Consider the following 27391-nt stretch of genomic DNA (forward strand, 5'->3'; position numbering starts at 1 on the left):
TGCTTAAGAAAGCGCTGAAAACAACATCGGATCAGATAACTGATAGACTTTCCCGAGAAATTTGTGAGCTGGGTCAACGCACGGCGGACTTGGAAACCAGGGCCGACGACACCAAGCTCAATTTGCGTGAATTGGCACAAGAACAGGAGGCTCTCCGGGAGGAAAATGCTGCTCTGCTGTCCCGACTGGAAGATACCGAGAACCGATCGCGTCGGTCGAACCTTCGTTTGAGAGGTATTCCTGAATCAGTCGATGATCTCCAGTCATTTACGACGGCTTTGTTTCAAGAGCTATCCCCCTCTATTCCGATCGAACGGTTAGAATTCGATCGTATCCACAGAGCACTCACTAGGCGCCAAGCGGACGGACCACCCCGCGACATTATCGTTAAGCTACATTACTTCCGAACGAAGGAGCAACTCATGTCTACAGCCCGCGAAAAGAATAACATTCAGTTCCAGGGCCATTCCTACCAGCTGTTCACAGATTTAGCCCCACTAACAATTGCAAAGAGACGTGCAATGAAGCCACAGTTGCTAATCCTTCAACAACATCAAATTAAGTATGCATGGCGGTTCCCATTTGCTCTTTACTTCGCATACCAGGGACAGCAACATACTTGCTCTACGCCAGCGATTCTTCAAGCCCTCTTAGAGAACCTCCAACTGGCTCCGTCAGCCCCACCCCCACCAGTGGGAGAAGTGGTGCCTCGGACCCCGGCACGAGCTGCACCCTATCCTAACATGGCTACCCCGAGGAGGAATCGGCAGGATCTCCCTGGCGTTTCTGTGCCTCGGCGAGGCACCCCTAAATCCTCTTCTAGACTGAGTTATCCTAGCCCAAAGGTATTCATACCTCGCTGATCCCCTTTTGTTCAGTTACTTCTTCCCTTTTTTTTTCTCTCTCCAATTTTTTATGCCGTAACCCAAACTCACCACGAGACTCACGTTATTTGAGCGCAGGCCTGCAAGCATATAATGTTCCAGGCAGAAACCCGAGACTGAGACGCTTCCACTTTCTTCAAAGTACTTTAACCACATCTTTACCCCTCCAACCATTCGCCCCCCCCCCCCTTTTTTTTTTTTATGTTAACTTAGACACATATATTGGGCACTATATCGGGCTCTCCTGCTTTGATGCCCTCATTGTTTTCTTTTATTTTGTGCCGCCACAGTATTTGCTAAACCAGTCCAGCTTTATATGTGTTCTACGTGACAGTTGGCGACCAAGTTAGACCGGTAATGGTTGTACCTTCTGACCATCCTAGATACTTTCTCGCGGGCCGATGATCTGGCCAGGATTGCCGAGTCACTGACTCGCAGGCCTGATCATCTCCTCGCGAGTTATTTGTTTATTTGTATATTTTTTAACTACTTTCAGAATAGTAATGTCGCACGATGCTTTTATTGTCTGTGTTTATTCCTATCCTCCTGGATCCCCCTCCCTACCTTACCTTGTCCCCCCCCTCCCCCTGTTCCCTTCCCCCCCCCCCAACACCTTTTCCCTGTTCCCCGTCCCCTCCTTATCTCCCTATTTTTTGAGTAGCCGTGATTTCCCAAATCCCGGCAGAACAGAAACAAGGTTTAAAATAAATAATATTACTAGTATTACTTGATAACCTTTAAGTTTCACAGTTCATACCCCTAGGCTTTCTAGCCTGCTTTATGGTTGAATCGTATTCTGTCGTTAACTATGTTATCTATTTGCAAATGTATGTTTTTTCGTTACCGGTTCGCAGCGGTGAATTGTCACTGCTCCCCCTCCTGATGGTGCGACCCCCTGTTGACTGGCGAGTCAGCAGGTTGATTGTCATTCCCCCTAGTTGCTGGGTTCGGCCCACACCGCCCCATGCAACGCTCTTTTTCTCCTCTTATCTTTGCTATTTTTCACTCTCTACTCTAACCTTTGTTCTTTCAGGTCTCTCTCTATCCTCTCCCCCTTCTTTCTGTGGTCGACCTCTGTGCAGCCCTGGGTAAGCTAATGTTCGCTTATTTTTACCAAATCTCATGGCCCCCCTGAGTATTTTATCACTCAATGTGAAGGGACTCAATTCCCCCAACAAGCGAGTTAAGGCCTTTAGAACCTCTGTCTCCTTGAAAGCCCAAGTAGTCGCACTACAAGAAACACACTTTGCAGCCCGTACCACACCTACATTTTTCAACGCCAAATTCCCCCAAGTCTACACAGCCTCCTCCTCCACGAAGCACAGAGGAGTTCTCTTAGCATTCCATCATTCACTTCTATTCTCTATCTTGTTGGAAGTAAGAGATCCAGAAGTTCGCTACCTATTAGTTTCGGGACATATACAGGACACGGAAGTTACCTTTGTGTCATACTACGCCCCCAATACTAACCCTAACCCTTTTTTCTCACATTTACTACAGATAATTCAGACGCATGCTAGAGGAGCGCTGTACGTATGCGGCGACTCCAACTTAGTCCTACATCCACACCTGGATAAGTCCCCATACTCGTCAGAAAATTTTTCTCTCTCTAAAAGACTAAGCAAGCAGCTTGCTCACGCGACGCTCCTCAATACATGGCGTGAATGCAACCCCCTCAAAAAGAACTATACTTTTTACTCAAACCCACATAAATCCTTCTCGAGGATTGACCACATCTTCATCCCACTTGCTGCTGCGCCCACTCTGTTGCACTCCCGCATACACCCGATATCCTGGTCTGACCATAGCGCGGTGATCACGACAGTTTCGTCAATAATCCCACAGAACACGGATAGGACATGGTCTTTAAATGAAATTCAGCTTTCTAACCCATCATATTGTCTAGACATTCAGACGGCCTTAAATGACTATGTTTCCTTTAATGACACCCCGGGAATATCTCCTACCCTCCTCTGGGAAGCTCATAAACCAGTTATCCGTGGTACAATTATTTCGGTATCCTCTCACCTTAAGAAATTCAGACAGGCCCAATTACAACGGCTAGAGGAAGACCACCAGCGTTCCTTTCTTCTCTTTCAGTCTGACCCCACTGAGACTAACAGACTTGCTCTAGATAAAGCCAAGTTGGCCCTGGATCTTGTGCTTGCTGAAGAGGCAGATAAGTCTATCCACCAATCGGCGCATAGACTTTATACAAAGGCGAATAAGCTTAGCACCTTTTTAGCACTGCGCCTACGGCATCCTGATAGGTCCTTTAAGCCTATTAAGCTTCGGCTGGCACAAGGTGGCATGACCAATAACCCTATGAAAATCTTAACAGAATTTAGCACTCGATTATCTAAACTGTATGAACCAGGTACGCCTTTCTCTAGCACCCAGGCGAATTCCCTCCTCCATCCGCTATCTCTCCCTAATCTTTCAAGCGCTGACCGTTCAGCAATAGAGGAACCTATATCTAACGTAGAAATTCTTGCAGCTATCAAATCCCTTAAACCTAACAAAAGGCCCGGCCCCGACGGTTTACCGGCATCATATTACAAAAAATGTGCCCACACCCTCTCCCCCCTCTTAACTAAATCTTTTAATTCTCTCCTCCAGCAACATTCCTTCGGCAGAGATGCGCTAACAGCTATTATTTCAATGATTCCTAAACCAAACACTGACTCAACAATATGGTCCAACTTTAGGCCGATATCATTACTCAATGTTGACGTCAAAATTCTGGCCAAGGTCCTAGCGCTACGACTCAATCCAGTAATTGGGAAGCTGATACATAAGGACCAGGTTGGGTTTATCCCCAAGAGACAAGCCAGTGATAATGTCCGGAGGGTCGTCTTGCTGCAGCATATTGCTAAAGCTCGTAAGATCCCCATGCATTTGCTCTCACTGGATATACGCAAGGCATTTGATACGGTCTCTTGGCCATACCTGCAATATATACTTCAATATTGGGGATTTGGTCCTCACTTCCTCAAGTGGATAGGTGCCCTATACACCCAGCCTTGTGCTTATGTACGCTATGCTGGCTTTAAGTCAGAATGCTTTCCTATACAGAGAGGAACGAGACAAGGCTGTCCCCTCTCCCCCTTGTTGTTCGCCTTAGCTATCGAACCCTTGGCTGCTTTAATTAGGGCAGACCCGAACATCCGGGGATTGGAGATAGCAAACACGACACATAAATTGTGTCTGTTTGCCGATGATGCTTTGCTGTTCGTTACAACTCCTCATACGACCTTGCCTAATTTATGTAAATTGCTGGAGCAGTTCGCTGCTATTTCCGGCTTAGAGGTCAATCAGGCTAAATCTAGAGCTCTAGACGTATCTCTGCCGAGTGATGAGCTTAATCTTCTTCGCAGCAATTTCCCTTTTCAATGGTCCTCATCCTCTATCCCATATCTTGGTGTCAATCTCACGAAAGATCCGTTGCATTTGTTCCACTATAACTATCTTCCGCTACTTAGGAAGCTGACTAGTCTCCTATCATCCTGGCAGCCACTGTGCGTATTGTGGTTAGGTCGCATAGTGGCAGTCAAAATGACACTGCTGCCTAAACTATTATATCTATACCGAGTCCTTCCGATTCGTGTCCCGCTATATTTTCACCGACTGGTTCAAGGTAAAGTCTTCAAATACATCTGGGGAACAATTAGGCCTAGAGTCACTAAAGCCACCATGTACCGCCACAAATCATTAGGTGGATTAGGAGTACCTAATTTTAGACACTATTACTGTGCAGCTCAAATTGCACAACTCACCCTATACCATGCTAAAACGGAGATACCGATATGGGTCAGCCTCGAGGCTATAGACGCCTCTCCGATAAATATATCTAATCTATTGTGGCTCCCCCCTACACTGAGAAGCAGACTTAGTAATCCGATCACAGCCCACTCCCTCAGAGTCTGGGACGAAACCCACAAATCTTTCCGGCTTAAATCTCGTCATCTACCATTACTCTCTATTATCGGCCACCCATCATTTATCCCTGCCTTTTCTGAACCTGGACTATTTACGGCTTGGTCTGGGGCAGGGCTCGACCGAGTTGGCACCCTTATGCACAATGGCAAAGTCAGGTCCTTCCCTGCTCTCCAGGCCCAATCGCACTTACCTAATGGCGAATGTTTTCGTTACCTACAGATCGCCCATTTCCTCAACTCAATCCCTAAACCTATTAGTCCCCATGATACTAACTCTTTTTATGAGCAAATCTGCGAAACAGACCCACATACACCAGGCATTATCTCCCAACTGTACACTCAATTCTCCTCCCCCCCCTACAACTCTCCCATCTTATACTAGGGGCTGGTCCGCAGACCTCGAACTAGACCTCGAAGAAGACACATGGAACACAATCTGGACTAACACAAATAAAGCAACGCAGAATGTTATAGCCTCTGAGGCTAATTATAAAGTCCTTATGCGCTGGTACTTGGTCCCAGCCAGGATTGCCAAATTTGTTTCGGGATATCCCGCCACATGCTTCAGGGGCTGTAACACAGCGGGCACACATTTCCACATATGGTGGTCTTGTCCAGTAGCACAGCGTTTTTGGATAACTTCCTTCCAGATAGCATCGACCCTTACGGGGCACTCTATTTTACCAGACCCTTCGCTGGCCCTTCTCAACTCTACTCCCCATAACTACACTCGTAGTCAATTGGCTTTATTTCTGCAACTTACCACAGCAGCTAAACAAACTATTGCCAAGGCGTGGAAAACCCCCACGCTCCCGGTGGCGGAAATGAAGAATAGGGTTACAAAGGCCATGATTCACTCTAAATCAGAGGCGAAACTCCTCGATCGTATGCCCCAATTCTATAAAATATGGCAGCCCTGGATACAACACTTTCTACCCCCAGATCTCGACCCCTATCTATTTGAGCCCCAAGTTATTTGCAGAATTGGGATGGCCTCAGACTTATGAAAGCCTGGGTCTGTGCGGACCGGTTGACCAACTCTCCTTCTTTTCTTTTCTTTTCTCCTACTCTCTCTCCCCTTTCCCTTCATTCTATCTTCCGACTTGTATTTCTGTCTTCTTCTAGCTGTTCTCTCCTTCTCCACCCTTCTCTTTACATGGAAATCTTTTTGTACATGCAGTACCATTACTCCTCTATTTACAACCAATTTAGAGGAAGAGTGTATCTAAGCTAGCTGACTCCGACTCAATCGGAGTGTTTCAATTCTGTTCGATATATGCTTCAGTAGATACTCTTTGTACAACTCTAAGCGACATACGCATATGCTTGTCTGTACCGTATTATTAAGTGTGATGTCGCTTGTTCTCTGTTTTATTGTTTTATATACTCTGTTATACCGAAACTACATTAACAGTGTACTGTATATTCTGTCTGTGTATTGATAATAAAAACTTTTTGAAAGAAAATAGGAGGGGGACAGGGGGCAGCCCTGTCTAGTCCCATTGGATATAGGGAAAAGGGAGGAAAGCATATTGGAGGTGTAAACCTGGGCACAGGGGGAGGAGTATAGAGCCAAGACCGCAGACAGAATGGGACCCGAGAACCCAAATCTACCAAGAGTCTGGGACATGTATCCCCAGTGTATCCTGTCGATTGCCTTCTCCGCGTCCAAAGACAGCAGCAGAGAAGGCATCCAACAGGATCTAGCATAGTGCAGAATATTAACAACCCTCCTTGTGGCGTCTGATGCCTGTCTTCCTTTTGTGAAACCGGTTTGTTCCGGTTTGATCAAAGTTGGAAGGATAGGAAGGAGCCTATGGGACAGGATTTTGGCAAATAATTTCACATCAGTATTTAATAGAGAAATAGGCCTGAAGTTAGCTGGAGTAGTGGGGTCTTTCCCAGGTTTTGGGATGGTAACTATAAATGCCTTAAGCATTTCGGAGGGGAACGAGGCAGAGGACACAGCTTCAGAGTAGACTGCTTTTAGAGCCGGGGAGAGGATCTGAGAGAAAGTGTTGTAGTAACAATTCGGGAGTCCATCAGGACCTGGTAACCCGTGGGATCTCAGGTTCCGTGATAGGTGAGTTGAGGGTCTCCAGTTGTTCTTGTGTCAGGGTGGGGAGTGTGAGATTAACAAAGAATTTTTGATTGTCATCCTCAGTAGGTTGTGGGGTAGATGGGTCATTTTTTAAGTTATACAAAGAAGAGTAGTAATCTGCAAAGGAGTTTCCAATATCCATGGGGTTATATATTATATTATCTGATTTACGAATTAAGAAAGGAATGTTAGTTTTAGTTTTACGATCTTTCAGTCTCTGGTCTAATAATTTACCGGCTCGATTGCCGGATGAATAGTGGGACAATTTCAGGGATTGGACATGTTTGTCGTATTGCTCTAGCAAGCCTGAGATACGAACGCAATTTGTTCAATTTATGCATCACAGTATAGTCCGTGTCAGTTTTATTTTGGGCCTCTAGTTGTCTAATATCAGAAAGAAGGGAATCTAACTTTTGTGTCCTCTGCCCTTTTTGCCCGTGAACTCATTTGAATAAGAATGCCTCTTATAAAAGCCTTATGGGCACACCACATAGTAAATGGACTAGACACAGAAGCGGTATTAAGAGAAAAATATTCCTTCAGTTGTTTAGTAAGGAAGGCAACTTGCTGCGGCTGTTGAAGAAGGCGGGAATTGGCACGCCAGACACTTGCAGGGGGTCAGAGGACGCTCCCCATCTACCGTAATGGACACAGGAGCGTGGTCCAACCAGGTGATATCATGAATGGACGAAGGTGAGATTCTTTGCAGTAGTAGTTTGTTAGTCAAGATTAAATCTATACGGGAATAAGAGTTGTATCTGGAGGAGTGAAAAGAGTAATCTCGTTCGTTAGAGTGTTGGCAGCGCCAGACATCGTACAGTTCCTCAGCGTGGAGCAGAGGTTGCAGAGTAGGTAGGGAGCGTTGTGATTTAGAAGTTGTGTCCATTTTGTAGTTGGGTGTGATATTGAAGTCTCCGCACACTATCAAGTCACCTTGTTTTAGTAAATCTACTTTGCGGAGAAGTTTTTTCAAAAAACATAGTTGATGAGTATTGGGTGCGTATGCGTTGACTATTGTATAAGGTTTGTTATTGAAGCTGCCCACTAGGGCCAGGTATCTTCCTTCAGGATCAATATAAGTCTCCTGTAATGAGAAAGCAACTGAGTCTTTTATGGCGATTAGTACTCCTTTCTTTTTTGTAGAGGCAGAGGCCCTGAAGACATGTGGGAATCTATTGTGCTTAAAAGTGGGTTCACTGGAGGATGACCAGTGTGTTTCCTGAACACACAGGACATCAGATCCTAGCTTGAGAGCCTCCCTCCATAGCGAGGCATGTTTGGTGGGGTGGTTCAGACCACGAACATTAAAGGAAGTTACTGTAATTGACATATTTCAGGTAGAGAGGAAGGCCATATAAAGTACCTCAGGGAATCCAGGGCTGCTCCATAAAAGCCAAGATCGGCAGGTTGATGGTGTAGATATTGAATAGATCGTCTCCTTGGGTAAACCATCCTTATCCATCTCCGAGGGGTGGTAATAGAAAGCAAAGGGGGTAGGTGAGAGAAAAGCAAAAGTCAAAAAGGAACAAAGAATCAACTGGTAAAGAGATAAAAAGGTAGATTCCGTCCAGAATATGGTGGCAGGTGGACTGCACATAGTTGAGAACGGGGAGACTCACGGGCTGAGAGCTCCAAGGCGAAAGGGATCTTGTTGATCAACTAGCTGGATTAGTTTAACCGAGGCAGTTAGTTGTCAGTTTTCTTGGTATGTCTTTTACGAGATACAACTTGCCAATCATCGCTGGTATTCAACGTTGAGGCAGCCGGGGTATTGTCAGAGATTTGGGCTGGTAGGATATCCCACGTACGAAGCAAATCTAAGCCTTCGGCTAAGTTGGAGATTACGGATACCCTGCCCTCTCGTGTGACAATAAGTTTGGTTGGGTACCCCCATCTGTACAAAATATTATGGTTCCTAAGTGCCTTAGTAACCGACAAGAGGGACTTACGTTTTTGCATAGTATATTGCGAAAGATCCACAAACAGTTGGATAGTGGAGTATTGCTCCAGGGGATTGGAATTCTTATGGTAAGCCACCATGATATGCTCTTTTACGTGGTAGAAATGCACCCTCATCAGTACATTTCTGGGGGTGTTGTCTGGGAGGTGGAATGGTTTGGGCAGGCGGTGGATCTGGTCGATGACCAGTTCAGTAGCTGGTACTGAGGGTAGAAATGCCAGCATAAGGTCCTTGGCATATTGATGTAGATGGGCAGGTAGAACCGTTTCAGGCACGCCACGCAGCTTAACATTATTTCTGCGAGACCTGTCCTCGAGGTCGGCGAGCTTAGCTTTGAGCCAGGCCACTTCGTCTGCCTGATCGTTATGGGAGTCTACCAAAGTATTGTAAGAGGACGCGTATTCTCCCATCTTTTTCTCCACATGGTCAATTCTGCCCCCCAGTTCATTTACTTCAGACTTGAAATTTCTCATGCATTCCATCAGATCTGAGTGCAATGAGCCACGTAGGGAGATTAACATATCTTTTAAAGTAGTATCAGCTATAGGCTGGTTCGCGGTAGGGAAGGAGTTAATGGTGTCAGCTATATCTCTCGTGTCATCTAGAGAGCCCTGATGTGCACTGACCTTATCTCCCTGTGGATCATTCGTCAAGCGGGGCCTCGATTTAACTGGGCTGCATGAGAGAGGGGTTGAGGCAGCAGGAGAGTGCCGCGGAGAGTCTCTGTCCGATTCCCGGGCTTGGCGTCACAGATGGGGACCCGCCTGTAGGAGACGGAGATCCGGCGCCATTTGGTAGTGAAGAAATCCCGGAGTTTCTTCGGCTGTGTATTGTTAGCCCATTTGCGGGTCATCCTCGGAGGATGAGTGATAGTTTAGCTCCGTGTCGATGTAGGCAAAGCTGAGATTCACCGCCTCGGAGTGTGCTGTATCCCTTCGCTGGAGTTAGTCCTCTCGGGTTAAGCGTCCATTCCGCTGCACGCTGGCCACGCCCCACACTGCAAATTTTTAAAGTGTTCAATGCCGCGCATTCTCTTCTTTATATAATGCTAGAAAGAATGAAGTTATTTTGCTGCTCATATTCACACAGAGTTATCACAAACTTATTTCTTTATTATTTCTAGGTATCTCCTGAATAATCTTTATTTTAATTTAAGCCAGATATACATAATATATATGTTTTTTTTTGTAAAGTCCTTTTTTTTCATTAATATACATTTTTGGATTATTGTATTATTTTCTCGTGCTCTCCTTTTAATTTTTTTATGTCACATTTCCACAGCACTATTATTATGTTGTATTTGTAAACCTGTTTGTTGTTGGTGTCCCTTGTTAATTTTGACATTGTATTTTTGAAACCTGCTACTCACCCAAAAATTTTATATTTGCTATTTGAAGAGAAACACAGTAAGTATTTCCTTGAAAACAAAATCACTATTTATTTTACATCATAAAAACAAAATAAAGATGAAGGCAACGCTGGAGAAAGTGCTTGAATTTGCAAAGCCTTTGGCCCCCAAGGCACACATGGACTTTGTGGCTCAAAAACTTGGTAGCTTGAGAAGTCCATATAGAAAAGAGGTCAGTCTGGTCCAGGAATCCCAGAGAACAGGAGCAGCAGCAGATGACATATGTACCCAGACTGTGGTACTACAACAGGCTGTTTGTTCTTCAGACCAGACTGAAGGCAGGCAATCACTTTCTTGTCTTCCGTACAGCCTTCCCTGCAGCCTTCCCTGGAGGCTGTGGCTCTGGAGGTGGACCTGTGGCAGGAGAGGGAGGAGGAGGAGGAAGAGGAGGAGGGAGCGCACACAGGTGGTCGTCATCAGTTATTTTGCCACTCAACCCCTTGTGGATGGTTGTAAAAATTATTTTTTCACATTTGCGCCATTGGCCCTCCTCCATTTGCTGTAAATTGGAGGCTATGTAGATGCCATAGGCCTCTACAGCATCGAGGGGGGATTTCAGAGTGTCATTAGCCTCCTTGATGAGGGCCAGTGCTGTCTCCTCTGTTTTAGTCCCCTTCCTGGGCCTTTTGTAAGGAAGGACGAGTGGAGGCACCTGAGACTGGGTGTTACTGGGTGTTACTGGGCCCTGCCACCTCCTGGCTGTCACCTTCCCCCGCCTCCTCCTGTGTGCCACTTGCCAGAGCCTCGTCCTGGCTGAGGTCTTCCTGTGTATGAAAAAGGGACAGAGTTTTATTTTTTTGTTCATCAAACACACACAATTTTCAGCTCATGACTGTTGCAAATTTAATGTTACTAAATAGAAAAGACTATCATTCTGAGCCCAGCATTTTTCATTCTTACCCCAATCATTTTTGGCCACTACTGTCTATTGATATGTGAAACACTTTTTCTTAAATCATTAATTTCTTATCGTTAATAACATCTAATTAACAATCATCATTTTCACATAAAAAATATGTATAAAAATCCGATACCTGGCTCCAACTGGGCTTCTCAATCTCCTCCTGGATGGAAGGCTCAGGTTGGTCCACAGAAGCCTCAGCTGGGGTTGAGGGAAGGCTGGATGGAAGGCTGGAGGGAAGGGGTGCTGGAAGAGTCGAAAGCGATTCCCTTGCCTCAATCTGGTCACCAAGAAAGTGCATCCTGTTATAGTACCACAGACTAGGTACATTCTGATACTCCTTCCTATAGGTGCTTCTCAATCTACTAATTCTTGATCTTTAAATGGATACATATTCTCTACAAGACCAAACAAAAGACCAAAAAACGAATCTCAGGATAATCTTAAAAGCCAATACAGGCATCAATCTAGATTCAGTATAGTCCGCTCATGTCACCAAAGTTAAAATCTTACCTTCGGTCTAACGTTCGTCGCTTCCATTCCTCCTTCCTCTGCACACAGAACGTAGTTACGACACACGCGTGTTTAAGCTTTATATACACTGCGCATGCGTGAAACTCCGCCCACGTCACCTGCCCCTGACGTTCTTTCTAGAATATTCCCCGCACACAGAACGTAGTTACGACACACGTGTTTAAGCTTGATATACACTGAGCATGCGTGAAACTCCGGCCGCTCCTGACGTTCTTTCTAGAATACCCCCCCGTCTCTTCCGTCGTAGTGGGAGAGGAATATGGCGGAGACACACCAGGTGCATAATAGCAGTAACGAGGAGGAGGAGGAAAGCCCGGAAGCAGGAACGTCACGATCCCGGAGGAGATTTAAGGCCACAATTATGTCCTTTGCTGAGATGTTGGAGATGGTCGACATCTTTTTTTGTTTCAATAATTTTTATTAGGCTTTCACATGTTCAAACAAGCATTTGATCAAAGTACAGAGAAAAAAAATTCAGAAGAAAAGAAAACGTTAAATCAAGTATAAGTTACACACAATACAACAGAGTATTAGTGAGTTGTAATCTTATCAGTAATACTGAGTCAATACAAAGGGTAAAATGTGGGAGTGAGACAATTCTTAAAGCATAACGTTAGAATCTTTGTAATAGCCGCACCATATTTTCCAGTTATCACATTTTTTGCATTTTAGGTTGTTGATTGCTAGTAGACGCTCAAAGGTATGATTTCTATTAACTAGTATAACTACATCAGATAGGTTAATGGCCGATGTGTCTTTCCAGTTACGGAGAATAAGATTTCTTGTTGCTAATAATATGTGGGTAACGACTGGTATGTCTCCTGGTGGAATTTCTCTATACCTATATGTAGTATTGCTAATGCAGGATTTGGGGGCGTTAGTATTCCTGTGAGAGAGGAGATGAGGTAGAAAATTTTATTCCATAAACTGGTTAGGCTCGGGCAGTCCCACAACATGTGTAGTAAATTACCCGTCTGGCCGCACCTTCTCCAACAAAGTAGTGATGTGGTTGGGAAAAAGGTGGCAAGCCTGTATGGCGTACAGTGCCATCGATTGATAATTTTAAGTGTCATTTCCCAGTGGTTCACACAATGGGATGTATTGTGGATAGATTTGAAAGCCTGAGTCCATTGTTCATTGGAGAAAGTGGTGGACAGATCCGCCTCCCACCTCCTGAGGGCTGAAGTTTTATGGAAAGTATGTTTTTCGTGGAGAAGATTGTAGAATAGTGATATGCCTTTAATTGGGTGTGGAGTAGAAGAGTAGAAACACCATGCCTTAAGGGGCATTTTTAATTTGGGGATTGGGTGTGTCCTCAGGAAGTGGGAGATGTGTAAGCAGGAGAACCACATATTACTCGGTAGCTGGAAGTCAGACATTATTTGCTCTGATGATTTTGGATTCTGGTCTATGAACAGATCCTGCATGTGTAAGGCCCCTTTTGCCTTGAACTGTGTGGTCAAGAGTAGAGGAAGCTTTGCCTCTAAGATGTCTATAGGGAAGTCATATGCTATGCTTTGTGGGTTACTGCAATTTTGTTGGAGCAGGAACCTCCATTCCTGCAAGGACACTTGTGCGGGGGGTGACATACCTCCCGTTTCCCAGGGATCGCTCATGAGAAATGTTCTGAGGTCATCTACTGGTAGTAACAATTTTTCTAGATTCACCCATATCGGGTTGTCTGCATGAAGGAACCAGTGTCGGAGTTGGTCAAGTCTAGTTGCCTATAAATAGTCCATTAGATCTGTAAATCCTATTCCCCCTACTTTTTTATGAGGGGTGAGACTGGTGCGTGAACATCTAGCTTTTTTACCCCCCCAAGTAAATTTCCAAATGATTTTAGACATGTTGCGAATGTAGTGTGCGGGTATTGGGATAGGTAGAGAGCGAAAAAGGTAGAGGATTTGTGGTAGGATTGACATTTTGAAAGCCGCTATCCGACCTAGCCAAAATAGTTCCTTTTTTGCAATGTCTGTGAGTTGGTGGACCATTTTGGTCACAAATGGTCCAAAATTGGCCGCTGCTAAGGAGGTAGTGTTGTTGGTTAGGGTTATACCTAAATACGTAATGCTTTTTTTGCTCCATGTGTATGGCAGGGTCTTTTGGAGATTAGCTTCCGTGTGAGGGGAGATACCCAAGTCTAGTATCAGGGACTTGTTAAAGTTGACCTTATAGTAAGAAATATTCCCAAAGGCTGTCATGTTTAGAGGGTAAAGCCTTTGATATTAGTGTGTGTACATATAGCTTCAGCAAGGGGTTCCATCATTAGGTTGAATATTGTAGGAGAAAGAGGGCAACCTTGGCGGGTGCCGTTAGAAATATTAAAGAATTTGGACAATAGAACCGAGGAGTAGACTTGTACTGACGGGCAAGAGTAAAGAGCCATTATAGCTGCCAGTATTGGTCCCCTGAGACCAAATTTAGCCAACAACAGTTCCATGTACTTCCAGTGAACCCTGTCGAATGCCTTCTCTGCATCTATAGAGAGAAGCAGAGAAGGCGTTCGAGATTTAGAAGCATGGTGAATAATATTGATGATACGTCGTGTAGCATCAGAGGTCTGCCGCCCCCTCACAAAGCCAATCTGATCACGCTGTATGATATGTGGTATTATATGCATCAATCGTTTGGCTAGTAATTTAGCATACATTTGTATATCAGAATTTAGCAGGGATATGGGCCTGAAGTTGGCTGGGGCGGTGGAGTCTTTCCCCGGTTTAGGTAGAGTAACTATGTGGGTTCTCAGCATTTCGGGAGGGGGGAAAGGATGTCTCTTCAGCTTTTCGAAAGACCTCTATCATATATGGGATGAGTGTCTCTTTGAAGACCTTATAGTATTCATTACCGAATTCATCAGGTCCCGGGGATTTACCGTTCGGTGTAGACATTATAATTTGTTCTAATTCTTGATTTGAGAGTTGTGTGTTTAAAAGTGAGAGTTGGTCATCGGTTAGTGAAGGGAGTTTTATACCTTGTAGAAATGTTTTTTTTTTTTTTTTTAAACGTAAGGTGTTTATTGTAATATAATTTACAAATATTGGTTTTCTTCATAAAATGAACCAACTCTCTTTCTCAGATGTAAAGATCCACAAACATCCAGGTAAGCCCAATTACATTATCTGGTGACAACGATTCTTATTTTCGACCATTTCATCCCAGGGCGGCTGCTCCAGAGATAATTTCGATAAGCTCCTTGGTGATGACAGCTTGACGAGTACGGTTGTATGTCAATGTCAGTTTGTCAATTATTTGTAGAAATGTTTTAATGTTATCTGGGGAAGGTTGTGGAATTGATGCATCTTTGTGCAGGTTATACAGGGCCCCATAATAGTCAGCAAATTGGTTTGCTATGTCTTGGGGGTTGGTGATTTTGTAGTGTTGGGTGTGATGTACAGATACGCTATTTTGGTTTTGAAATGGGCCGTCTTGATTCTATTTGCCAGGTATTTCCCTACTCTGTTGGCGTTGGCGTATGAGTGTAATTGTAATCTCCTAAGGTGTTTGTCGTATTGTTGTGTGAGAAGTTCTCTTAGGGTTTCTTTAATCTTGGAGATCTTATTGGTGATGGCTGGTGTCGGGGAAGTCTTGTTTTGAGTTTCTAACGTATGCAATTTGTCTAATATGGTTTGTAATTTAATGGTATGTCTTTTTTTTCTCTATAGCTCCTAGTTGTATCAGTATATCACTTTATGAGCATTCCAGAGGTTGAATGGGTCTATATTGGGAGTGCAGTTAATTTGGAAGAATTCTTTAATATGCTGAGAGACCACAGGGAGAAGTTTAGGTTCTTGTAGGATTCTTACATTACAGCGCCAGATGGGGGAGGAGGGGGGAGCCCCCTGTTCAGTGACAGACATTGTTATCGCAGCGTGGTCAGACCAGGTAATGTCGTGTATCTAGGCAGGATGAACACGCTGCAAAAGCCATGTATCTGTTAAGAACATATCTATTAGACATGTGCATTTGTTTTCGTCCGAATGCATTTTCGTCCGAATTTCAGCTATTTTCGTTTTCGTTTTCGTTTTGACAAACGATAACGAAAGCACAAAATCTGAAAAACGAAAGATCCGACATAAATAAATGCTTTATTTTCGTTTTCATTGTTACAACAGTTCGATATAGAATAGGAGATTTGACATGACTCTGACAACAATCTGTTTATAGAACCTGTGGTCGAATGTGCCTAACCTTACCTCTGTTAGTCCATATAGAGAAAATATTCAACAGAGAAAAAAGATTTGACAGAGAGAAAAGATTCTGCAAGTTACTGTCCTAAAAAGTGTTTGGGGACCCGGGTCCTGCCCCAGGGGACATGTATCAATGCAAAAAAAAGTTTTAAAAACGGCCGTTTTTTCGGGAGCAGTGATTTTAATAATGATTAAAGTGAAACAATAAAAGTGTAATATTCCTTTAAATTTCGTAGGGGGGGGGGTTGTCTATAGTATGCCTGTGAAGGGGCGCATGTTTCCCATGCTTAGAACTGTCCCTGCACAAAGTGTCATTTATGCAGGAAAAAAAGTCCTTTAAAATCACTCGCAGCTATTATGAATTGTCGGCTCCGTAATACAGAGAACACTCATTGAAAGTCATTGATAAAAAAATAAATAAATAAATTTAAAAAAAAGCGTGGGGGTCCCCCAAATTCAATTACCAGGCCCTTCAGGTCTGGTATGGATATTAAGGGGAACCGTGCCTCAAATTTAAGAAAAAATTTGACGTGGGGTTCCCCCTAAATATCCATAACCAGACCCTTCAGGTCTGGTATGGATATTAAGGGGAGCCCCGCATCAAATTTAAAAAAAAATTGACGTGGGGTTCCCCCTAAAAATCCATACCAGACCCTTTATCCGAGCACGCAACCTGGCAGGCCGCAGGAAAAGAGGGGGGGACGAGAGAGCGCCCCCCCTCCCTCCTGAACCGTACCAGGCCACATGCCCTCAACATTGGGAGGATGCTTTGGGGGTCCGTGACCCCTCAAAGCACCTTGTCCCCATGTTGATGAGGACAAGGGCCTCATCCCCACAACCCTGGCCGGTGGTTGTGGAGGTCTGCGGGCGGGGGGCTTATCAGAATCTGGAAGCCCCCTTTAACAAGGGGACCCCCAGATCCCGCCCCCCCTGTTTGAAATGGTAAGGGGGTACAAAAGTACCCCTACCATTTCACAAAGAAAGTGTAAAAAATGGTTAAATAAAACAAACACACTTTTGAAAAATTCCTTTATTAAAAATAAAAAAATAAAAAAAAGATTCCAGCAGCGGTAATCCACTCTTGCTATCCAGCGACGGACGGTCATCTCTCCAGCGATGTCTCATGTCATCCAGCGCAGCGAATCCTCCGTCCTTCTTCTGTCTCCGTGGAGGAGACACTGCAAGGATTCCGGCGGCTGACGTTTCTTATATACGGAGGGCGGGGCCACCCGTCACCTGACCCCGCCCCCCTCTGACGCAAGGGGAAACCCGGAGTTCCCTGTGACGTAGGGGTCACGGACCCCCAAAGCATCCTCCCAATGTTGAGGGCATGTGGCCTGGTACGGTTCAGGAGGGAGGGGGGGGGCGCTCTCTCGTCCCCCCCTCTTTTCCTGCGGCCTGCCAGGTTGCGTGCTCGGATAAAGGGTCTGGTATGGATTTTTAGGGGGAACTCCACGTCAATTTTTTTTTTAATTTGACGTGGGGTTCCCCTTAATATCCATACCAGACCTGAAGGGTCTGGTTATGGATATTTAGGGGGAACCCCACGTCAAATTTTTTCTTAAATTTGAGGCAGGGTTCCCCTTAATACCCATACCAGACCTGAAGGGCCTGGTAATTGAATTTGGGGGACCCCCACGCTTTTTTTTTTTTTATTTTTTTTTTTTTTTTATCAATGACTTTCAATGAGTGTTCTCTGTATTACGGAGCCGACAATTCATAATAGCTGCGAGTGATTTTAAAGGACTTTTTTTCCGGCATAAATGACACTTTGTGCTGGGACAGTTCTAAGCACGGGAAACATGCGCCCCTTCACAGGCACACTATAGACAACCCCCCCCCCCCCCCTACGAAATTTAAAGGAATATTACACTTTTATTGTTTCACTTTAATCATTATTAAAATAACTGCTCCCGAAAAAATGCCAGTTTTTAAAACTTTTTTTTGCATTGATACATGTCCCCTGGGGCAGGACCCGGGTCCCCAAACACTTTTTAGGACAGTAACTTGCAAATTAGCCTTTAAAATTAGCACTTTAGATTTTGAACGTTGGAGTCCCATAGACTTTAATAGGGTTCTAAAGTATGCTATATACTAGCTCCGTCGAATCTTCTTTATACATTCGACAGACACCATAAGCCTTCCAAGACAGATTCGACCGCAATTCATGTGGATTTTCGGACGAATGCAATTTTTGAACGAAAAACTAAATAAATAAAAACAAATTTCGGGAGTAACTAAATAAATTAAGCTTTCGGACGAAAACGAAATTCCGAAACGAAATATTTTACTCTGCACATGTCTAATATCTATACGTGAATAAGAACAGTGTCTCGTGGAAAAGAAAGTATAGTTCCTCTTATTGGCATGTAGACACCTCCACGTATCGAATAGGTCTTGGGTGTGTAAAAGAGCCTGTAGGAGAGCCGTTCTTTTAGAAATGGCAGTTGTTGTATCCAGTTTGGGATCCGCAATTAAGTTGAAGTCTCCTCCCACAATGATATGTCCGTACAACATGGAGTTAGATTTTTTAAGTACTTTCTTTATAAAGCGTATCTGGTGAGTATTTGGTGGATATAACATGACAAGGGTATAAGGTTTGGAGTTGATGTCTCCTGTTATTATGAGGTATCTCCCTCCGTCATCTTTGAGTTGAAAGGAGAGAGTGTTTCTTAGGGATAACATCACACCCCCTTTTTTGCTGTGTGGAGTACAGGCCAAAAAAATATGTGGACAGTCTCTATTTGTGCATTTTAGGGCTTTTTGTTTCTGGAAGTGTGTCTCCTGTATACAAAGTATGTCTGCCTCATGTTTGCGGGCCTCCTTCCATACGGAGAACCTCTTAGCAGGGTGGTTCAAATCCCTGGCGTTCAGTGACAGGCATTTAATGGTCATCCGTGTTGTTTAGTAGTATGAGTGATGGTGACGTGGTGGAGGTACTCACTGCGTCCTTGCTTGGTCATTCTGGAGTTGTCCTCTGGGTGGCAACATGGTGGTAGTTCATAGTTGCTAGGCGGCCAATGTAAAGGATAGGCACTGTGTGTAACAAACGGGTAATGGAAACAGAACATAACAAAAAGAGTTAACTTTTTATCCATAAAAAAGGATCTCATAACTGATCCACGTTCAGGCATAGCTGCTAACTTAGTAACGGGGGTAATAGGAGACTAAATATAGGCTCCATTCGCCAGCGAGATATGTGAGATTCTTAGTGGGAGTATTATGAGCTGCCACCGGTTGGTTTCCTGCTGGTGCGTTTATGTGGCACCACCTGCCATTCTGCATGTAGTGGCTGTGGGTCTTGCTTAGGATGGTGTTGGATCTGTTGGTCAGGCAGGATTCCCCAGTCTCTTAGTACTACAATGCCCTCTTCTAGTTTTGTAATGACTTTCGTAATGTTATGTGTCATGACCAGCGTAGCTGCGTAGCAGTGTATTTCCATTTATGAGGAATTTTGTGATTTCTTAAGGCTTTGGTAATGGTCACCAAATTGCGTCTCCTCTGCAAAGTATGCCGAGAAAGGTCTGGAAGCAATTGTATGTCAGCGGATGGCACAGTATCAGCTCTGCGTGCTGCTTGAATGATTTGTTCTTTTACATGAAAGAAGTGGATTCTTAATAATGTGTCTCTTGGAGTCCCTTCTCGAAGGAAAGATGGTTTAGGAATCCTGTGGATTCTGTCCACTATTAGATCCTGTGCAGTCAGGTGCCGGCACCAGAGGGAAGAACAGTGTTTGGGCATATTGTAGGAGTTGTGTGGCTGGAACAGATTCTGGGATACCCCTCAACTTTATGTTGTTACGCCTGGATCTGTCTTCAAGGTCTGCAACCTTGTCCCTCAGCCATGCCATTTCTTCCCCTTGGGCCTCGTCTGTGTCCACCATGATATTGTATGTGGCAGCATGTTCCTCCAACTGGCGCTCCACTCTATCCACCCTGGTCCCCATAGCCTGTACTTCTGTATGACATTGGTTGATCTCCTTCGCCATGTCAGTATGTAAGGCTGACCTAAGTGAAATCAGCATCTCTTTCAACATAGTATCTGACACTGGCCTATCCGCGGTAGGAAAGTCCACTATGGCGTCCTGCAGGTGAGAGGCCTGTGCGGCATTACTTCCCTGCTGTCCGCTTACCTCCATATCTTGGGAGTCCTGCGTGGTGTCCAGGGAGCTCATCCTCGGTTTGGATTTTGGCCGGGCTCCGTGTGGAAGGACTGGATGCTCCAGAGGATGATCCACTCTGGCCACCATTTGGTGTGGATGGCGCGCTCTGTCCCTCGTGGTCGTCACTGCGCCTCGCGGCCTGGTTATTTGGCCGCTGTGTATGCGCGCCGCCGCCATCTTTTGGGTGTCCACGGGACTTTTTTGTGAAGAAATTTTGTAATTTCTGCGGTTGCGGTGTGTTTTTCCTACACCGCGACATCCCCGCAGTGTATGGCAATCCAATCGTGGTGTTTGTGCAGTCGGATGTTGCCGGTGGGCTCGGATGTATGAGGATCTCTCCGGCGGACGAGCAGAGCTGCAGACTCAGGCATCCATCTTAGAGCACGGTCGCCGAGATGGTCAACATCTTGAGGAGGAACGACTATGATGGGAATTATGGTCCATACCCAAACCCAAATCTGAGAAAGGCCAAGATCATGACTAAAGTTGTGAAGAGTCTGTACAGGAAATTTGAGGTACGACGATCCAAGGATCAATTGAGGAAACGCTGGTCGGACCTCAAATTAAGGGAGCACGTAAGTATTTGTCGTGTGTTCCTATTATTATTAATATTGCATGCTGCGCCATGTGTTTTTCTTTATGGTGTTGTACATTTAAAAATGGCTACTTTCATGTTCATATGCACAGTAAGTGGTCGTAGTAAACATCGTTCGTTTCCTAAATAAATACGCTGTTTTCCAAAATACCTGATTAAATACATTTGTTCATGTTATTTTTGAATTTAATAAAAGAGGTTTAGGACATTGTTGTCTAGATGTGTTTGAACCTAGAAGGAACAGCAAACTGGATTCAGTGTAATGTATGGAGATGGCAGTCAGCACCTGTCTACATATCTGGACTCAGGTGCACTAGTGTGGGACACCAGAACAAACTTTTTAGGGTTTCAAACACAGATACTCCATTGGATTCTTGGGGGCCCAAAAAAGGTAAGTATTCCAGCTTTAGTAGGGCATAAATCATATCTTCAGCTTGTAATTCTGACCAAACAGACAATTTGTACCCCACTTCCAAGCAATGTTTATCATTCATATTTGTTGCCTCAAATATCTGTGTGCTAAGTATACCTTTTGTTTCATTCTCATAGGGGAGCAAAGAATCGGGAGATATGAGGTCACCAGGGACCCCTCACCTCCTGAACAAGGGGAGCAGAGGTCACAAGCTGAGGATGTGAAGGAAGGAGAGGTGGTCGAGACTGAGACCACAACAGGTGAGTGTCTGACACCCCAGCTTCAGGTAATAAGAGATGTATGCTTGCATATTTCTAATACATGGTGTGTTTTTTTATATTTAGGTGATGTACAGGTTGTGGAAGAACAATCATCAGCTAATTTCACCAGTGACAGTGCCCAAAGGCTAATACAGGACATCATGTGGTGCAGTCAGGATTTACACGTTATAAAACAGAAAACTATGGATATTGAAGTAAAACTTAACAACACGATTGATGTCCTAGGAAGAATTTAATTTGACCAAAAATTGGCACTATTTTGTGTCAAAAAATTTTCACATTTTTAAAAAAGCCTAATTTTGAAGATGCACACAGTATGTCAACATGTGCTATCTACCATCAGGGGATAGCAATGTACGCATTTTTGGGCCTGCAACCCCTTCCTCAAAACTCAAGTAGGTGAGAAGAAGGGGTTGCACTCCCAAAACACGTCTATTTGTCCCTCATGATGGGAGATAGCACATGTTGACATTAAGCATGGGATCAGAATGCAAATCCCCACTTTGACTCCCAATTTGTGTGCATCTTCAAAATTAGGCTTTTACAGGGGTGACTTCACCCCATCTGTGGAAGGCAAGATCCACACATTTTGGACAATATAATGTGTGATCTTGCCTTTTAAGTTTTTCAATGTTGAACTTCGTGTAGTCGTGTATGTTCTGTTTTGAAACATGGCTGTTTATGTAACCTTAAACCCAAAAAATATGTAGCTAACTCAAAATGTTATATATATATATTTTTTTATGTTTTACAACACACATGTGAATGTGTACGGAGTAAAATAATTTTTACTCAAAAATGTGTGGCTTCTTCTTTCAATGAGCAATAAAAAAAGTGTTTTTAAATTGGTGTTTACACTGTCAAAGGGTTTAGATAATAATGTACAAACCACTTGGTACTGCAAGTGTACTAGGAAAAAAAAACACAAGCAGGAATTCAAAAATCCAGATTTTTCCAGCTTTAAAATTAAAATGTATTCAAACATGTGCTGGCAAAGCAATGGCCCCCCTCTCCGAAAAATATTCCAAATAATTTTGGCGCATTTTACGGGCACTTTGGGAGGGCAAGCCAAGACGGGCCGCTTCCAGGGATGTCATTAATTGTGGAAGTCTGGTGTCAGGCCCAACTGTCACCACACAGCTGAAACACATCCCCAAATATGTTTACCTTCAAGAGTACTAATCTACCCTCTGGGTCGATCACCGAGTCCTGGAGCTTGAAATACGTGTATTTTGAAATAAGTACTGACACATCCCTAGATTGAGTAGTATATACTGAGTGGTAAGCCCAGCCTACCCATGAACGCTTAAACTCCCTCAACATTGAGCCTTCAGCATGAGTCTCCACCAAGATTGTCACGTCTGCCCCCTCTTTTTTAAGCATCGAAAAAATAGCAGACCGCTGAAGCGGATCCCTCATGCCTCGGACGTTCCATGTTATAAATTTCAAGGAGGCCATATTGGTTGGTGGTAAATAAAGTGCACAGCTCCAGGACTCAGCAGCCCCACAGATTGTGTATATCTTTTAAAAGCATGTACATACATTCTAGCTAGTCATTACTATACACATGCAGTCTCGCATCACAACATCTGCACTCGTCTTCAAACATAATTAGGCTTACATCCCCCCTCCCTGCCCTGCATGAACCCAAACTTGTGTGGGCCTGTACCCTTAACTGCCAACATGGCATGAACAGTGTCCAACCTGTGAAAAAAAGGATAGGAGTTAACATTATTAGCACGTGCGATTCTAGTATAAAGGTAGTTTGCACAGTGTCATGTACGTATAATCTGTACAACTTGGTGCTAGATCCTGTTATTCCATTCAGGTTGAAAAAGTATAAAAGAAAAAGTGGGCGAAAATTTGCTGCATAACGGTGCATTTTGAAGGACTTTTGTTCACGTTACTCTCTGAGTAAGTGTCTTTTTCCGCCGGCCTAAGCGTTTGCTGACAGTTATTGCTGGAATGGTAAAAGGGCAAGGCAAGGTGAGTAAGAAGAGCTAATGTTGCCCTGAAATCCCCCCCCCCCCCGATGCTGAAGCGGTTTGTATGTACCTGCTAAATTACAGAAAATGGAGGAGTGCCAGCGCCTCAGGTGTGAGAAATGTGTTTTTGAGGCCATTCAGAAGGGGTTGAATGGCCAAATAAGTGATAACATGCACTTATGTATGCTCGCCCAACCTCCTCCTCCTCCTCCTCCTGCCACAAGTCCACCTCCAGATCCACAGCCTCCAAGGAAGGCTGCAAGGAAGTCTGCAGGGAAGGCTGCAAGAAAGACAAGAAAGTGATGGCCTGGGTTCAGTCTGATCTGACAGAAGACGCAGGCTGTTGTAGTACCACAGCCTGGAGACATATATGTCATCTGCTGCTGTTCATGATCTCTGGGAGTCCTAGACCAGATTGTGCTCCCCATTATATGGACTTCTCAGGCTACCAATTTTATTTTCAAAATAGTTGATGTGTACCCTGGGGTAGAAAGGCTTTACAATCCCAGCAGTTTCTCCAGCGTTGCCTTCTTTATTTTGTTATCAGCCAGAATAAATGGAGATTTTTTTTTTATGTTTTTTTCTTCAAGTTTTGTTTGTGAGTAGACAGGTACATTTAAAAAAATTACAATGTCAAATTAACAAGGGACACCAACCAACCTCCTTGAGCTTTAAAACAACAAGATAATAATGTTGTTGTGCAAACTTGACACACACAAAAAAAAAATGATGGAGCTGACTAGAAAATAATTTAAAAAAATTACAAAAAAAGGAGTTCTTGATTATAAAAAAAAATAACGCACAAAAAAAAAAATCCAAATATTATTATGGAGATCTAGTTTTGAAAACAAAAAGGATTATTCATGAGATCAGGAGAAATAATGAAGAAATACGTTTGTGTGAATATGAGCAGCAAAACAACTTCATTCTTCTAGTGTTGTAAAGAAGAAGATAATGCACTGTATTAAACTATTAAAACAAATTCAGCATGGCAAATGTGCTATGTCCGTTACAAACAGTAGTTTTACCAGACCAATCGCTTCCATCTCGTAGTTGAATCTGAGCACGCCTGAGTTTTTGCGCATCAAAATTGCATACACACAAACGCATTTTCGCATAGCTACTTTCTCTGACCGAAAAATTGAGAACATGCTCTCAATCTTTTGCTGGCTGAAATTCCGCCTGCAAAAAGTCCAATGGAGCATTCACACAATCACACAATCGCATTTTCCGACCAAAAGATCTCATTCGTCTTTTGCTGGCCGAATTTCTGATCATGTGTACGGGGCATAACACTACATTATACTCACACTACACTGAACTACACTATACTCATACTACACTGACACACTACACTCACTACACTATACTCACACTATACTCACACTACACTGACATTACACTGTACTCACACTACATTGACACACTGCACTCATACTACACTATACTCACACTGCACTAATGCTACACTGACACTCTACAATCAAAGTCACAATAACACATTAACTAGCTAGTAGTTAACTGAGCCCTGCTCTATCTAGTTCCTCTTCAACAATACACTGCAATAGGTTCCTGTGGGAAAGAACCTTTTATAGTGTGTGCGGTTGAACTATGAGCACTGAGCCATGATTGGGCAAAGCCATCATGACTTTGATCTGACAGTGCTCTTTGCCCTGATTGGGCAAAGCCTTGCACCTGACCAGTGGTCAGGTGCATTGTTTCATCCAAATAGGACCCTAGAATGCACTGTGCAGCCCACCAAGCACCCCCCGCAAATGTGAGTGTTCATCAAACACATCAACGTGCCGAACATTATATATATATATATATATATATATAGAATCAACAGCCCATACCAGCATTGACTGCTTCAACCCCCTCCTAGACTCAGAGACTCGAAGCAAAAAAATGTAAAATGACTAAAAATAACCTGATGCTGGGGGCTCCATCTGTTATGTGTAATCTGTTTATTAAGATGTTATACTGTTAAGTGCCTTTCTCCCATTGTGTAATTTCCCTATTGTGTGCCTCATAGGTGTGAATCCCCATTGTTAATTGGGCGACCTATTGTTTCTGTCTGTTTGTGTCACCACATCCACTAGGCTCCCTTGTCTGCACGTGGTCTTTACTCAAACCTCTATGCATTGCTGTAGAATGGGGTTTTAATAATCTATCCTAGATAACTATTGTTAGGATGTTTATATATGTAAAATGTATATAATAATGCTTTATTAAAGATTTTCATTGTGTATTTCTTGTTTACTTAGGATATATACTCAATATCCTGAAGAAGCTCAATGCCGTAAAACATGTTGGGCTTCAACAAGCTACATTAAGCCATGCCAATCCCCCCTGGATTTTTGGCAGCCTCATATCCTCTGGCTGATACAGCTATACGGTCTAGGGCAGGAATATGCAAGTAGCAGACCTCCAGTTGTTGTAAAACTACAAGTCCCATCATGCTTTGGCCTCTGGGTGTCATGCTTGTGGCTGTCAGAGTCTTGCTATGCCTCATGGGACTTGTAATTCTGCAATAACTGGAGGTCTGCTAATTGAAAATCCCTTGTCTAGGGTTTGACATTAAAGTAGCCTATTTCTTTAGTATTCTATTTTATCTTTTGGTTTGTTTGTTTTTTAACTAAGTTTTCTATGTGATATATATGTATATGAAATAAAATATATTTTTATAAAAATCCTTTGTGTTGTGGTGCCTAAAAAATCCATGTTTTTCCCGCTATACCTTCTAACTTTACTTTGTTACCTAACCATTATGAGATGTTTACCCCAGTGTTTAATATTTTTTTTTAGTGTTCATGTGGTGACTGCCCCTATTATTGAAGTTACCTCAACTTCTTGTCTGTGTATGGTGCTTGGAGTAACGGCCTGGTATTAGCTATCGGTCTGCTGGAAGGGTTTGGAAGACAGGAGGCACTGTTTGGCAGAGGCACCCAGGTAGGGTGCCAGGTGGTCCATCTCAGATAGATAGATAGATAGATAGAAAGATAGATAGATAGATAGATAGATAGAGAGATATTTTTAGCAACAATGGCATGACAGTCTGTAGTTTTTAATATATATTTTCTGAATAATACATAAACGTATAGGATTGTGTTTATTAACATATGCAACAAATCTGTTTTGTAAACTGAAAGGATGTTCTCTTCACTGCAATATGTTACATTTAGTAACTACCTGTTAGTGTAATTACAGTAGTGTCATTTCTCTTTGAAGACATGGTAATTTTATGTTTACCTTTTTATCTTCCAAGTTGTTTAGAATATTTTAGAAAAACCTGAACAAGGTCATGTAGCTGGCAGAATGACAGTATCTCTTTTATTTGCAATCTCCCAGGGGAATATTGCTTTTCTAATTTTTTTATTTCCTTTGTAGTGCCAGTTTTTATTATACCACCATTGCCTTTATTTGCTTTGTAAAATCTTTAACATTCAATGATAAGATGAGTCATAACTTGATGTTCATTCTCACTATAAATGAAAATAGTCAAGAAATACACTATAAGGCTTGCAATTAGAATATAGTAATATTTAAATATGCTAGTGAAAATATAAATATTTTTGTGACAGATACTGTATATTATGTTCAATGCACCAAAGGAATAAAGCCTGTTCACTTTTTTTGCAAAGTGAATTTTTACTTTGCAAGGGAAATTTCACTTAGCTTACTAAATTAGATAAACATACAGTATTTTTTTGTTTTCTTATTTGCATAGGATTAGGTATTTTTGAGTAAGCGGATTATTATAACATTCACTAAAGAAATAGAAATAAATCACTTTCAAAGTGAAAATTTACTTTGCAAAGTGAACAGCCCTTAAACTTTTAGTAAATAAGTCACAATGTGTACTATATTTTTTTACAGTATATAACTACCGTATATACTCGAGTATAAGCTGACCCGAATATAAGCCGGGGCACCTAATTTTACCACAAAAAACTGGGGAAACGTATTGACTCGAGTATAAGCCTAGGTTGGTAAATGCAGTAGCTACTGCTAAACAATGCCCATCTGCAGCCTCACTGTGC

The 27391-nt window shown here is 43.2% G+C and overlaps 1 long non-coding RNA gene across 1 annotated transcript in view; it reads left to right on the forward strand.

The window, feature by feature from the left end:
• The window catches only part of LOC143998297 (uncharacterized), an 87769-nt gene extending 65662 nt beyond the window's left edge, over positions 1 to 22107 (forward strand). The window contains exons 2-3 of the long non-coding RNA XR_013277832.1: positions 21220 to 21342; positions 21427 to 22107. This is a non-coding gene — a long non-coding RNA (uncharacterized LOC143998297). The remainder of the gene's footprint in view (positions 1 to 21219; positions 21343 to 21426) is intronic.
• The last annotated feature ends 5284 nt before the right edge of the window (positions 22108 to 27391 follow it).

This window comes from Lithobates pipiens, unplaced genomic scaffold (assembly GCF_037356315.1).
Source record: "Lithobates pipiens isolate NorthernLeopardFrog02 unplaced genomic scaffold, aLitPip1_a1.2 Scaffold_19, whole genome shotgun sequence".
In the NCBI taxonomy this organism is placed as follows: domain Eukaryota; kingdom Metazoa; phylum Chordata; class Amphibia; order Anura; family Ranidae; genus Lithobates; species Lithobates pipiens.